The following is a 15,157-nucleotide window of genomic DNA, read 5'->3' as shown; positions in this document are numbered from 1 at the left end:
TGCAAAGTTACAGATGTTTCTAGCAGCAGCAGCGTACGGATTGGCACAACGCTCGACACACGATGCTTTGGCGGGAAAGTGATGCAAATCAACAATTCCAATCAGCTCGTTAGGACACGGCGTCCTCGTGGCGTAAATATGATGAAGTAACTCAGACCGAACGGTCTAATTTTGAAAGACCCTTTCAATCATACCGTTTTCTGATCAGTACAAGCTAGGTTAGGACTGTGACGATATAAAGTTAAAAAAAATACAAACAACTTTAAAACTAATGCAACTATACCAGGCCTGTCCAATTTCTGTTGCGCCGCCAAATGTGGTTGGCCAAACTTCTTTAGAGCACAAACTATTCCAACTTTCTTTTTATATCGATCGAAATTGTACTAGAGATTTTTTTTAATAATAATGGCACTCTGAAACGTCAACTAGATTGTTAAAAAATTTTGGAAGAAGTTTGCACAAAGTCCTGAGCAGGATTTTAGATAAGAAGTTAATGAATCTTTCCAGAACCTAGCAGGTATTACCATCAAATTAGGAACATAAGTGTAACAAACTGCTGCGCAGGGTTTTTTGCAAACTCTTAGGTAAATTTCTGGTTGAAATCAGAGCAAGATTCTTATAAAATTTTAAACATGAATCTCAAGAGCCCGGGCAGAATTTTTAACACTACAATGCATTGTTGTATTCGGTACAATATTGATGGCGAATCCTCGCTTGTTGTTCACAGCATCAGCGAAATGGCTAAAAGAATTCTGTGCTACATTTTGACGTTATTCTGAGCAAAGTTTTCACAGTCTTCTGGATAAGTTTGTCACATCATCTCAATAGGGGTTTTAAAGTGAGGATTATGCTGCTTTTAAAAAAGATATAGGACTTTGAATTGTCCAATTTCAGTTCGCCACAGTCCTTGGCTGACTGTGCTGTTAGTGATTCACATCACAGATCAGGAGTAATTCGGTTTTAATCGCTTTGTACTTAATTATTCGTGCTGGTGTGACAGTTGTGTCAACTATTTGCCGCCATGAAGGGTGGGGCTGATCGGCGGTAGTGCAACGTTTCAGAATGTGTTTGCGTCCAGATGATAGTGTCGGTGCTGTCACGTTCAGACAGAAGTGCGGCTGTGATTTTCTGGATTAGCTACCGATAGGCCGCCGTCGAATGCACTTCTGCAGGTGCACGCTGCTGACACACATTGAAGTGTGCGTGTATGGGTAGATGATAAAATCTCATAATATTGAAGCAATTAAGTTTTAAATAATTGCACATTTATTCCAAGCAGGTATCGATTGAGCTATGACTTGGTTGAGAATTGAAAAGGTCTTACTCTGCTGATTCATTTCAGCAATGTTGCAGCGGTAAGATGAAACTATACAATGCAGTTCTCATAAGAAGGTTACAAGTAGGGACAATGGAAATTCGCGGCAAAATTCTTGAAATTTCGTGGTTGACCAAGGCGATAAATTTAAAATTTCGCGGCTTTGTCGCGCTCCCATACGTTTGGACATATTTCACACAAAAATACACATGAACACAATGAAAACACACAATACAATGAAAACAGTGTATATTTCGTGGAATGTCAATAAATGTAGTTTTATAAATTTAGATGATTAGTTTGATATTAGTGTGTAATGCAAAATTTAAAACGAAAGTAGCAAGCAAAAAAACTTTTAAGTTAAAACTAAACGATTATAAACTTTTTTGGAACTTCGACTTCAAGATGAATGACCCATTTTCATATGTTAAAACTGGAATTTTCTGTGATTTCCATATAAATTTTCCAATTTTAATTTATTTCGCGGAATTTCGCAGGATTTCCTAAATTTCGCGGCGGAGGCTGAATTTCGCGGATTTCGCGGCTTCCGCGAAATCGCGAATTTCCATTGTCCCTAGTTACAAGTTATGCGTGACGCATATATCATGAGTTAAAAAATAACCTCAAAAATTTTTTCGAGCGTTCCCAAATATTAAGAGTATTTTTCAGAATTTCGAGACAGAAATTCTTTTTTGGAACAAATATTTTTCCAAAGTCTTGGCATGCACAAGAAAAACAACTTAGCGTTTCCAGTCATTCTTTATTTATTTAGTTGGTGTTAATTCAATCAATTAATTTGATAAAACCTCGTTAACGATGTTACGCCAATTTACTCGGTCCATGGCTGTGTCCCTCCAACTTCGATTTTGGCCCAAGCTCTCCAGATCTTGTTGCACCTTAACAAGCCACCTAGCTCGCTGTGATCCCCGCCTTCTTGTGCCAACCGGATTCGACGCGAACACCATCTTTGCAGGATTGTTTTCCGGTAGTCTTGCAACATGCCCTGCCCAGCGCACCCTTCCGGTTTTCGCAACCTTCTGGATAGGGGCGGTCCATTAATTACGTAAGATAATTTTCGAGGTTTTTCAACCCCCCCTCCCCCATAGTAAGATTGTTTGTATGAAAATTAAAAATAAATTCTATGGCTCGTAAGAAATCTGAGACCCCCCCACCTCCCATAAACCCTTACGTAATTAATGGACAACCCCATGCTGGGTTCGCCGTAGAGCCTAGCGAGCTCGTGGTTCATTCTTCGCCGCCACACACCGTTCTCCTGCACTCCGCCAAAGAAGGTCCTAAGCACGCTTCGTTCGAACACTTCAAGTGCTTGCAGGTCCTCTTCCAGCATGGTCCATGCTTCATGTCCATAGAGGACCACCGGTCTTATAAGCGTTTTGTACATGGTAAATTTGGTGCAAGGTGAATCTTTCTCGACCGCAGCTTTTTCTGGAGCCCATAGTAGGCACGACTTCCACTGATGATGCGTCTCCGTATATCACGACTAACGTTGTTATCAGCCGTTAACAAGGATCCGAGGTAGATGAACTCATTAACCACCTCAAAAGTATCCCCGTCTATCGTAACACTGCTTCCTAGGCGGGCTTTGTCGCGCTCGGTTCCGCCTATCAGCATGTACTCTATTTTTGACACATTCACCACCAAGCCGATTTTTGTCGCTTCACGTTTCTGGCGGGTGTACAGGTCTGTCACCGTTCCAAATGTTCTGCCGACAATATCCATATCATCCGCGAAGTAAACAAATTGGCTAGATCTTGTGAAAATCGTACCTCGGTTATTGAACCCAGGCACGAAAGTCCATCACCCTGTCAAAGTCCCCGGCGGGATTCAAACGAACTTGAATGTTCGCTTGAAATCTTCACGCTATTCTGCATACTGTCCATCGTTGCTGTACTCGTCCATGATTTTCCATAGCTTTTTACGGTCGATGCTATCATAAGCTGCTATAAAATCGATGAACATGTGATGCGTTGGGACTTGGTTTTCTGGGCATTTCTGGTGGATTTGCCGTATAGTGAAGATTTGGTCCGTCGTCGAGCGGCCGTTGATAAAACCAGCTTGATAACTTCCCACAAACTCATTTGCTATTGATGATAGACGACGGAAGATAATCTGGGATAGCACTTTGTAGGCGGCATTCAGGATAGTGATCGCACGATAGTTTTCACATTCCAGTTTGTCGCCCCTCTTGTAGATGGGGCATATGACCCCTTGCTTCCACTTCTCCGGCAGCTGTTCCGTTTCCCAGATTCTGATAATCAGCCGGTACAGATAGGTGTTCAACCTCTCCGGGCCCATTTTGATGAGTTCAGCTCCAATACCATCCTTACCAGCGGCCTTGTTGTTCTTGAGCTGGTTGATGGCATCGTTAACTTCCCTCAATGTAAGGGCAGGTTGGTTTCCTTCATCCGCCGTGCTGACGTAGTCACTTCCTCCGCTGTCGTGACCCTCGGCGCCTGTGTTCTCCGTGCCATTCAGGTGTTCATTATAGTGCTGCTTCCACCTTTCAATCACCTCACGTCCGTCCATCAAGATGCTTCTGTCCTTATCCCTTCACATTACGGCTCGCGGCACGAAGCCTTTTCGGGATGCGTTAAGCTTCTCGTAAAACTTTCGTGTTTCTTGTGAACAATGCAGCTGTTCCATTTCTTCACGTTCCGCTTCTTCCAGGCGGTGCTTTTTGTTCCGGAATAGGCGGATTTGCTGCTTTCGTTTCCTTTTATATCGCTCCACGTTTTGTCGCGTTTCTTGCTGCAGTATTGCAGCCCGCGCTGCATCCTTTTCCTTCAAAACCTGGCTGCATTATTCGTCGAACCAATCGTTACATGTCTTCGTTTTCACGTACCCGACGATGTTCTCGGTTGCGTTGTTGATGGCTGCTTTTATGGTGCTCCAGCAGTCCTCAAGAGGGACTTCGGCAAGCTCGCCCTCTTCCGGCAACGCTACCTCGAGATGCTACGCGTATGCGGCGGCGACATTCGGTTGGACCAGTCGCGCTAGGTTATACCGGGGCGGGCGTCGATACCGTACATTGTTGATGACAGATAGTTTTGGGCGCAGTTTCACCATCACTAGATAGTGATTAGAGTCAATGTTAGCGCCACGATAGGTTCTGACGTCGGTTATATCGGAGAAATGCCGTCCATTGATCATAACGTGGTCGACTTGTGATTCCATTTGCTGTGGTGATCTCCGGTGTATCGATACCGAAGGCTGTGCTGGAAGTAGGTGCTTCAAATGGCCATGTTCTTGGAGGCGGCAAAATCTATCAGTCGTATGCCGTTCTTATTCGTCAGCCGGTGGGCGCTGAACTTCCCAATCGTCGGTTTGAACTCCTCCTCCTGGCCAACCTGTGCGTTTAGATCTCCTATGATGATCTTGACGTCGTGGCTTGGGCAGCGGTCGTACTCGCGTTCGAGCTGTGCGTAAAATGCGTCCTTGTCATCATCAGTGCTTCCGGAGTGAGGGCTATGCACGTTGATTATGCTGAAGTTAAGGAATCGGCCTTTGATTCTTAACTTGCACATTCTTTCGTTGATCGGCCACCACCCGATCACGCGCCTTTGCATATCAACCATCACTATAAAAGCTGTTCCCAGCTCACGTGTGTTGCCGCAGCTCTGGTAGATGGTATGATTACTTGAAATGTTCGCACCATCGAACCTGTCCAGCACACCTCCTGCAGCGCTACGATGTCGAAACCGCGGATCTTCTGTATATTTGAGAGCACACGTGTGCTTCCGATGATGTTGAGAGATTTGCAGTTCCACGTATCGAGTTTCCAATCGCTAGTCCATTTTTGTCGCTGTGGTCTTTGCCGATTGTTCTGGTCCGTATTCTCTCGTTGACGTTCTTGTACTGGTGTATTTTTACGGTTGGCTTGCAGGGACTGACACCAACCCCCTAGATTTCCGGAGGACCATTCCCCCTAAATATTCGGAGAGGCACAGTGCGCAGTTTAGCTTAGAGTCCTTCTCTGGCACTCGTACGATGATCAGACGCCCCTGACATGGGGAACAGACGCTGTTGTGAGTCGCTCCTATCATAGATTACAGACGCTCCAGGTTTGCAAAAGCAACCCATCCCCCCCTCCTTCCCTATCAGCATACCACCAAAGCTCCCACCGTTACCGGATTGGTTACCTGATCTTCCCTAAGGTTACTCGTACCCCGGCCAGTACCACGAGGAGGTAGGGATAGGAGTTGCTGGGCAAGGGGCTAAGGACCACACAATGGGCTCTATTTTATTCCTGTAGGTACGCGAGGTACCAATGGTATGCCATGCCCAGCCATTTGCCGTGCCAGTTTCCAGTCATATTCATACTGTCCCATTTGTAAGAAAACATTGTATTTTACTAATATGTGTTGTTCTTCTTGTTCCTGGCATTACAGAGCTAGTATGCTTTCCAGCTTAGTATGCAAGGAGCACTTCCACAGTTATTAACTAAGAACTGTCTTTTTCAAAGTTGCCGATAGTTTTAAGTTTTAAGAAGAGCCGAAAGAACAAAAAAAAAACACCAGCAAGAGGTTTCCTGTTCGTCTCAAACTAATTCATAGTTTTTGACTATGGCTTTTCAAATCTTTGGGGGTCAACATGAAGGCAACACCAAATCTGGTCATGATGTGGTTTATGAGCTGTTCATGGGGTTACTGTTTCTATACAAGGTATGATTGTCAATCTTGTCAAACCATTACCGAACTTGGTAATCTCAATCAAGTGTGTAGGAAAAGTGAGTTAAAAACTATGAGGAGGATGAAGGAGGATGAGGAACGATTTTTCAAATAATTTCGAAGATATTTGAAGATGGTGAATGTCTACCGAATGGTTGGATATCTTCTTACACTGGTTGGATATCCTGATGCACTCAATCAAAACAAGAAATTACAAAGGGGTCACCTTACTGGATCCAGCATACAAATTACTGTTGTGAATCCTGTTTAAAGTAAAGATGAATCGAAGCCAATCTTAAAATCTTCAAGGGCATGATTCTGCATAACCAGACATTCGTTTAAGCTGAAAACTTAATCGATTGATACCTCGCTGGTGGTGATCTATCGAACCAATTTTCAACGTGTTTGGTAATCTGGTTCTCTAGATTTGTGCTCTTGAAAATTTTAGGGTTAATTCTGATTCTTTCGTAAGAAATCGATTGAAGAGTATTTCATTAGAAATTAACGAGTTGGATCTCATATTTATTTTCTTAGACACTGGAACTATGTTACTGCAAACTTTCGTTGTCAAATCAAATTAAATAGATTTAGTTCACAAATAATCTGAACTCTATACAATCCCGCAACGATTTCCACTTCAACGTCAAGCCCATATCAATCGGTTTCATTGAAGCTTTACGCAGCACTTCACACCATTCCAAGGCTAGGCAGCAGCAGAGTTACATAACACAACAATACTGACCCGAAGATCATTTGTAATAAATTTCCTATAGAAACAGAATTCTGTATTACGGGCGCGCAAATAGTCAATCGACTTCGCGTGAGAATATCTGTCGAACAGAGCGAACTCGGAAAGTTCCAGCAGTATACAAATCGCACCTGTAGATTCGTGTCCGTAGGAGAGACTGGGGAGATTTGATTACTAAATCCATCCAGAAAAATATGATAAAATTCCGATTTTATACTATCCAAACCTCAAATAGAATGCGGCTGTTTCAAATTGTAGGATTTGTCAAATTTTCCTTCAAAATAGTGTTTTCTCAAAGTCGGGAAACTTGAACTTATTTTATTTTTTTCTATTTGCAATGAAGCTAAGCAAAGAAATTATTTATAATACATTGATTATCGCTTAAGATATTACAACTCTAAGAAATTAGAAATTTTCAATGCGAATTGTATTGTACAGTAGCTTCTGGGGGTCCACATAAATACATTTGGGGATGTAACTTGAAATTTTACATTTTATTTTTTCCCATATAAAAATGGACATCTTACTATCAAGTCTCCCCTATACCTACACAACCGCAACATTAGCCGGGCATCGCAATTTGCGTTCAAGATGTGGTTTTCAAGCGCGAAATGCCTATAATTTTCCCGCATGTCGTACACGGCTCAAGTGCTTTCCGATCGCAACAAACAACATCGAGCGGGATGATTCACGTGAGAATTGTGGACTGGGCCGTCTAGGTGGGTGATTTGGATTCGGCATAGATTTATGGTCCAGCCCTAAGTTCGGCACTGGGGCGATCACGGTGCAACAAGTGCATCACGTTAAGTCGTTCTCCGCACTATTAATAACGGAAGAATAGAGTTCTCTGTTTTCTCACACGAACGGTTGGCAGCTGCCAGTCTCGATTGGATTCGCACGCGTACCCGATGGAGGGAAATCTACATATCCCCCCATTCGAATGGTCATAAATCAATATAGGGTACATGAGATGATTGTTATTGGTACTGAAACACGGCGATGAATGCAGTCCAACATTTATAGGTACATATTGGAAATGCTGCTAACCGCTAACCTGTCAGTTTATAAAGACATGTGATTTTATAAATACGGGCTCTTCATTCTGTGACGTTCTTTTTGATGAGTACAGAATTTGTTGTGAAATGACGTTGACGGATACCAATAGGGGTTGCTGTATCTCTACACATAGGTGGAAACTAGTTTCTATGTTGAAATACACTGAAAATGAGGAAAAAGTTAGGAAACTTAATGGCTGGATGTTACAATTGATCATTGATGGTGAGATGTAATTGTAAAGATTTTTAGGAGAACTCCTGGAATTACCTTTCAAATTTTTACTGATTTGAAAGAGTTTTCTTTAAGGACTTTGATCATGCGTTATTCCAAAAGATTTCACTAGGAATACACTCACATGGATCGGAGAATTCCTCTGATCGTTTTTCATAATAATTCATTTGTTGTCTTCTCTGATTTCACTAGATATTTTTAACAGCCCACTGGATATATATATGATACTCCTCTATCTGTTGAAAGTTTCGCCTAAAATACTTTCAATGTTTTCTTCATTTGAAGTTACTATTTTCGGCAACCAAATGTGAATGATAAAATTGAAGGCTGCTTGGGCACGTCAGGAGTTAATCATCAATATTAACCTCCTTTTCCCGAGCAGCCTAGATAGCCGCATAGTGTCGGTAGCGGTTGTTTCAACTGGCTAAGAATTAACACTACGGACTGCCTGTTCCGGTGGTAAAAGTCCACCTCACAGGTGACCCCTAATTTATGGTGTGATGCGTACCGTGCCTAAGAATGAATGGTTAGGGGGGTCTAAATAAAACCTAACCGCAAACGGAGCCTGTGGGGTACCAGGGCGCCCTCCACAGTATTGAGTCCTTCCTGTGCTACCCGGAGCAATGGTGCAGGTGACCTTGTGTTTCTCCGAGATAATCGGCTGCCCTTCTTCAGTCTCTATCTTGAGGCTTAATAAGGGTGGGATTATGAATATGTTGACATTTAATTTAAATTATCACCTATATGGATTCGCATTATGCGTTTTACACAGTGTATTCTGTGCTCTTTGGCGACTTTAAATAGATACCGATCTGGTTTTTTCGTTGCTGGTCTTTTTCGTGCTGAGATTGCAAAAAGCTTAATCCTGCCTAGTTTGGGTAGTGGCTACGGTTAGGTTAGCTCAGATCAATCTTCAGCATAAAAGAACAGCAACGATCAATCTTTGCAGACTCATGCAAAATGGTGCAGCCCAAGTGGCGCTAGTTCAAGAACCCTACTTTCGTAGAGGGAACTTCTATCTAGGTAACCTTGTGGACCCAGTTTTTGCTACTTTTAGCAAGCTTGAAATGGCAAACTCGCGCTCCATACCCCGCGCATGCGTGCTCGTTAATAAAACAATCGTTGCTACACTCATTTCTGAGTTAACTACCAGAGATGTATGTGCTGTCACAATCGATGTTTCTGTTGGTGACCTCAACAGGAAATACGTCTATTGTTCGGTATATTTACCACATGATGAACCATCCCCAACGGATGACTTCAAACGAGTTGTCGTACACTGCGTAACAAAAGGCCTTCCGCTGATTGTGGGCAGTGATGCCAATGCTCATCACATCATCTGGGGCAGCTCGGATATCAATTTGAGAGGCTCCAGTCTGATGGAATACTTAAGTAGTACAGACCTTGGATTACTTAACATAGGCAATCGCCCAACCTTCATGGTTTCTAATAGAGAAGAAGTGTTAGACATAACGCTCTGCTCGAATAGAATCAGTCACGAGTTGACGAATTGGCATGTATCAGATGAGGAATCATTATCTGATCATCGCTACATCTTCTTTGAACATTCAAATGTAACTGCGCAGACTTTGCGTTTTAGGAATCCCCGGTCAACAAACTGGGAACTCTACATTGAATTGGTTGCGACCAAATTTCATGGATATTCTCCGTCCATTGAAAATCCAAGTGATCTGGATGATGCCGTTGATACTACAACATCCTACATTATGGAAGCTTTTGAAGAAGCATGTCCTCTGCGGTCTGTAAAGACTACAAGAGGGACCCCATGGTGGAATTCCGATCTGACTAGACTCAGGAAACAATGTAGAAGGAGTTGGAACAGACGCCGTTCAGCTGGATCAGAGTCGTTCAAGTCAGCTCGCAAGGCTTACAAGAAGGCTCTTCGTTCTGCTGAACGATCCGGCTGGAAAAACCTTTGTACAAATGTTTCCAGTTTGAGTGAAGTCAGTCGGTTGAACAAAAATTCTTGCAAAATCTAAGGATTTCCAAGTGAACGAAATTCGCTTACCTAATGGTGACTTTACTTCTTCCGATGAAGAAGTTTTAGAATGTTTATTCAATACACACTTCCCCGGATGTGTGGACATAGCATCTACGGATGAACCAAATGTCTTTTCATGTAGTTACGAGTCTCTGGCCTCGGCTCGCAGTATCTTAACTACTGAATCGATTCAATGGGCACTTAATAGTTTTGCTCCTTTCAAATCTCCAGGAGCGGATGGGATTTATCCTGTTCTGCTCCAAAAGGGATTTGAGTCTATCAAACATGTTTTGAAAAAGCTACTTGTAAGCAGTTTTGCTACCGGGTACATTCCCAAATCCTGGCGTGATATTACTGTAAAGTTTATCCCAAAAGGAGGACGTGCGTCGTATGAGGAAGCGAAGAGTTTTAGACCAATCAGTCTGACCTCTTTTCTTCTGAAATGTCTGGAACGCATTATCGATCATCACATCCGTGATGTTTATTTGGCAAACATGCCTCTTCATGTGAATCAACATGCTTACCAATCTGGAAAGTCCACTGTGACTCTTTTACACAAAGTTGTATACGATATCGAGAAAGCATTCGCTCAGAAGCAATCCTGCTTGGGTGTTTTCTTGGATATTGAGGGTGCCTTTGATAACGTGTCTTTCGATGCCATATTGGAAGCCGCACGAAACCATGGGCTACCTATAATGATTACCAATTGGATTCATCAAATGCTCAAAAACCGACATCTCTTCTCGACATTGCGTCAAGCAGCGATTCGAAAATTGAGTGTTTGCGGATGCCCCCAAGGGGGAGTCTTGTCACCACTTTTGTGGAATCTCGTAGCAGATACGCTATTGAGGCAACTCAATAATTGCGGTTTTCCAACTTATGGATTTGCCGATGACTATCTAGCTCTGATAGTTGGTATGTGCATAAGCACCCTATTCGACCTGATGCAAAGTGCTCTTCAGGTAGTCGAGAGTTGGTGTCGCCAATATGGCCTTTCGGTTAACCCGAATAAAACATCTATTGTTCTTTTTACGGAAAGACGAAACCGCGATGGAATTCGACCTTTACGTCTTTTTGGCACTGAGATTAATGTGACTGATCAAGTAAAGTATGTCGGAGTCATTCTAGATTCCAAACTTTTATGGACAGCTCACATTGATTTCAGAGTCAAAAAAGCTTGTATGGCCTTCGGTCAATGCCGGCGAACCTTTGGTAAAACTTGGGGCCTCAAACCCAAATATATCAAATGGATTTACACAACAGTTGTTCGACCAATATTGGCATATGGATGTCTTGTGTGGTGGCAAAAGGGCGAAGTGAGAACAATCCAATCAAAATTGGGCCATCTCCAAAGGATGTGCTTGATGGCGATGTCTGGTGCGTTCTCTACAACTCCCACAGCAGCGCTCGAGGCCCTTTTCGACGTTGCGCCACTACACATATATCTTAAACAAGAAGCACTTTCTTGCTCTTACCGTTTATGGGTACTGGATCTACTGGAGAAAAATCCAGTGAATCGTAGATCTACACACACTTCGTTGTTTCCACTTTTGGTGAATTGGGACAAAATTGTCCTTGCTCCAAGTGATCTCACAATTGCTTGTAACTTTCCTTACAGGACATTTACCACACAATTCCCTTCACGGGAAGAGTGGACGTCTGGCTATTTGGAAAGAAGTATATCAAACAATATAGTATGTTACACTGATGGCTCCCTTCTTGAAGGTAGAGCTGGTGCAGGAGTATATTCTCGTGAGCTAAGGCTGAATCAGTTTTACTCACTTGGTAGAAACTGCACCGTTTTTCAGGCGGAAATATTTGCTCTTATGTGTGGAGTGCAATCAGCACTTCAACAGCGCGTAATGGGTAAAGTCATATACTTCTGTTCAGATAGTCAGGCTGCTATAAAAGCTCTCTCTTCGGCCAACTCAAGGTCGAAGCTTGTTATCGCATGTCGAACTCAAATTGAGGAACTGAATTCAGTCAACTCTGTAAACCTTGTATGGGTACCTGGCCATTCTTCCATCGCTGGAAATGAATTGGCTGATGAGCTAGCTCGCGATGGAGCATCGCATGACTTCATTGGCCCTGAGCCGGCTATTCCAATTTCGAAGTGCTGGGTGAAGCTTCAGATAAACTCTTGGGCGGCAACTCAGCACAAGCAATATTGGAATAGTTTGGAGTCGTGTCGTCAAACAAAATTGTATATTACTGAGCCATCTCCAAAGGTGGCGAAGTATTTAACAAATCTGTCAAAGCAGAATTGCAGTCTCTTGGTCAGAGCGTTGACAGGCCACTGCCGACTCAACTATCACATGGCAAATATTCAGCGTGCTGACTCATTTGTGTGTGATAGTTGTGACTCCGATTATGGAACTTCGTATCACCTGATATGTAACTGTCCAGTTTTTGCGCAAATGCGATTCCAATTACTTGGTAAACACTTATTAAGTGAAACTGAATACAGAAGCCTGAATCTTCAGGACATCCTGTTATTCTTAACCCGCTGTGGTAATGAGCTATAGGCTCTCTTTACGCTCATGCGTTTTGCAGTGCCCTTTTTAGGGCGCTGTTCGAACCCATTGTGGTATGGAGCTACATGCTCTCATTTCGCTTATGCGATCTTCCCTCTTCAAGGGACCCCACTCCTATTTCCTCCCATCTTTCCCTTCCCTTTCCTCTCCCATCGGGTAGATGATGAAATAGGCTCAAATATGGCGATGGCACAAATCTCCCAACTGGTGGGGAACGTGCCTTTGGAGCCGGCCTTCTGATACCTGATTTCACTAGATATTTTTAACAGCCCACTGGATATATATATGATACTCCTCTATCTGTTGAAAGTTTCGCCTAAAATACTTTCAATGTTTTCTTCATTTGAAGTTACTATTTTCGGCAACCAAATGTGAATGATAAAATTAACTGGTCATGGATTGCATGGCGTGATTCTATTCCAGCAGATTTCGTGGATCAATTAAACATATTATTTGTGTGACATTGTGGAATAAATAGTGTAATGAATAAAGCTTATAAATTAATAACAAAACATTTATGCATATTAGACTTGAACATAGACAGAAAATATTCTATTCAATATCTCTATAAATAAAAAAAATCGGTTATCCTTCGTATCGAACGATTTGGGCCTGAACAGAAGCACATTAATAATACATGCTGAATTTCTATATGGAAGTGAAGTTTTCCAATAGTAGTTCCATACCAGGGTTGTTAACGTTGATCAACGATTAACGCCGTTTCGTTGATTCGTTGACGTTAATCGTAACGATTAACGTATTTTCCGTTGATTTTTCAAATACGTTAATTAACGATAACGTTAACGTATAGCGTTGATTTAACGTCAACGACTTCGTTATTTTTCGCGTTAGATAGTGAAATGTTATATCTATAGGTAATTTTTACTTTTTTTCTCGGGATTTCAATCAGGCTTGTTCTGCAAATCGGGTAATTTGAGAAAATTCAAAGAAGTCAATTTGTTCCCATTCGATTAACATTAGTCATCTCACGTCACTTGAGTTGGAACGACTCGTCTGTATTCACCTGACTCGCAGAATAAGCCTGAATACGTAGAAATTTGAGAGATGGGAAATAGAACAATACTACAGCATTATAAGATAGAAGTTAGTTTTTTATTATTTGTCAATAACGTTGAATGTAACAATTGGAGGGCGTATTTGTATACATTGAAACATCTTTAACCAAGAGGCGATGCGTGCGCCTGGTATGTAGGCTGTGGGGTGTGTAGTGACTAGACCTTTTAAAAGAGCTGATATTCCGTACTCATTTTACACGATCTTGGTTTCCCCCATATTGGTATGGCACTCATGATCACTTGAGTTCAGCGCTGTCGGTTGTGTTCCCTTTGACTCAATTTTAATATCAAAGCGGCTGTGCAGTGCAAAAATATCTGCCCTCGGTCACAATAATTCAACATCTCGCTTGTTGGCGGTGAATTATTCTTTACTTTAAGTTTGTGGTTGAAATTCTCCGAGTTTTGTTTTTGATTAATATGGATCGACGTCATTCTGGTCGCTGGTCGTGGAACTTCTTGGTTGTTGGCCTGATGTGCTGGAAGGAGACTCACTTTTATGTTTGTGATCGATTGAAGCTTCGCTTTGAAAAAGCGGGTGGAAAGTTGATTTCTGCTTACCAAATTATACAGGTGAGATCATGGAGAAGTATCGCGGGATAATTCTCGGTCTATGGCCTTGCAGGCCCTTGCAAATTAATGTCCAAGCGGATTGATTGTTTGACGCAGAATGATGTTGATCTGAGACGAGACTCGCGAAGACGGTCTTCTTTTTCTGTGTTTGGAGTTTTTTTTCTTATTCCATTTTGTGTTTATACCAATTATGCGCAAGCCGTTCAAACCCTCACAAGACCTCTCAGCAAAAAATGATTGAGTTTGCATCACATCGAATCATAAATAGCCGTTTGAGTGAAATTTCATGCCAGCAAACGTAGCAGTCATTAGAAATAATTAATCCTCTGCTTAGATTAATCAACAACTTTGGAAAAAACTGCTCCGCCGACCGAGGTTTTTAATAACAGTTTACTTTGAACACAATACTTTTCACTTTTTCAGCCATAAAAACGGTGGGCTGCATTTGACGTTTCGTGAGAGGGGAATCTGGGCTGCATATGACGTTGATATTTTTCCTCTTCGCGAGTTTCTCTCAGATGTTGATGACACACATGCTCATACAACTAGGATTTTTCTTCCTTAGTAACGACATTTGCATAGAAACGATTTGTTTATAGAAGAAACAAAATCGAAGCATCAGGTTCCAAATCAACGAGACGGTTACCGGTGCCCGTTAACGTTAATTCAACGCAACTCGTTGACGTTGACGCTAACAAACAAGGAAATCAACGCAACGGCGTTGACGTTGATCAGAAATAAAATTAACGTTAACGGCGTTGATCGTTGATTAACGTTAACAACCCTGTTCCATACCTCAATTAGTTCTTTTAATAACTAAAATATTTTTTTTTAATATTTTATTTTTTTTATTTCATTTCCTTTACCACATCACTCTCCAACAACATCATTCTTCAAAACTAACCTCATTCAACACGGCCCTTTTCATCCCTATCGG

At 42.1% G+C, this 15,157-nt stretch overlaps 1 protein-coding gene and 1 long non-coding RNA gene across 2 annotated transcripts in view; one reads left to right on the top strand and one right to left on the bottom strand.

Annotated features, from left to right (window-relative positions):
• Positions 1-15,157, top strand: part of LOC5564989 — a 109,166-nt gene that overhangs the window by 54,174 nt on the left and 39,835 nt on the right. The window lies entirely within an intron of this gene.
• On the bottom strand, positions 13,669-14,323 carry LOC110676717. The gene is made up of 2 exons (XR_002500651.1): positions 14,209-14,323; positions 13,669-14,126 (listed from the first exon to the last, which is right to left on the bottom strand). It is a non-coding gene; the product is annotated as an uncharacterized LOC110676717 (long non-coding RNA).

The sequence above is a fragment of the Aedes aegypti genome, chromosome 2 (assembly GCF_002204515.2).
Source record: "Aedes aegypti strain LVP_AGWG chromosome 2, AaegL5.0 Primary Assembly, whole genome shotgun sequence".
Classification (NCBI taxonomy): Eukaryota; Metazoa; Arthropoda; class Insecta; order Diptera; family Culicidae; genus Aedes; species Aedes aegypti.
This window is presented reverse-complemented; position numbering and strand designations above follow the sequence as displayed.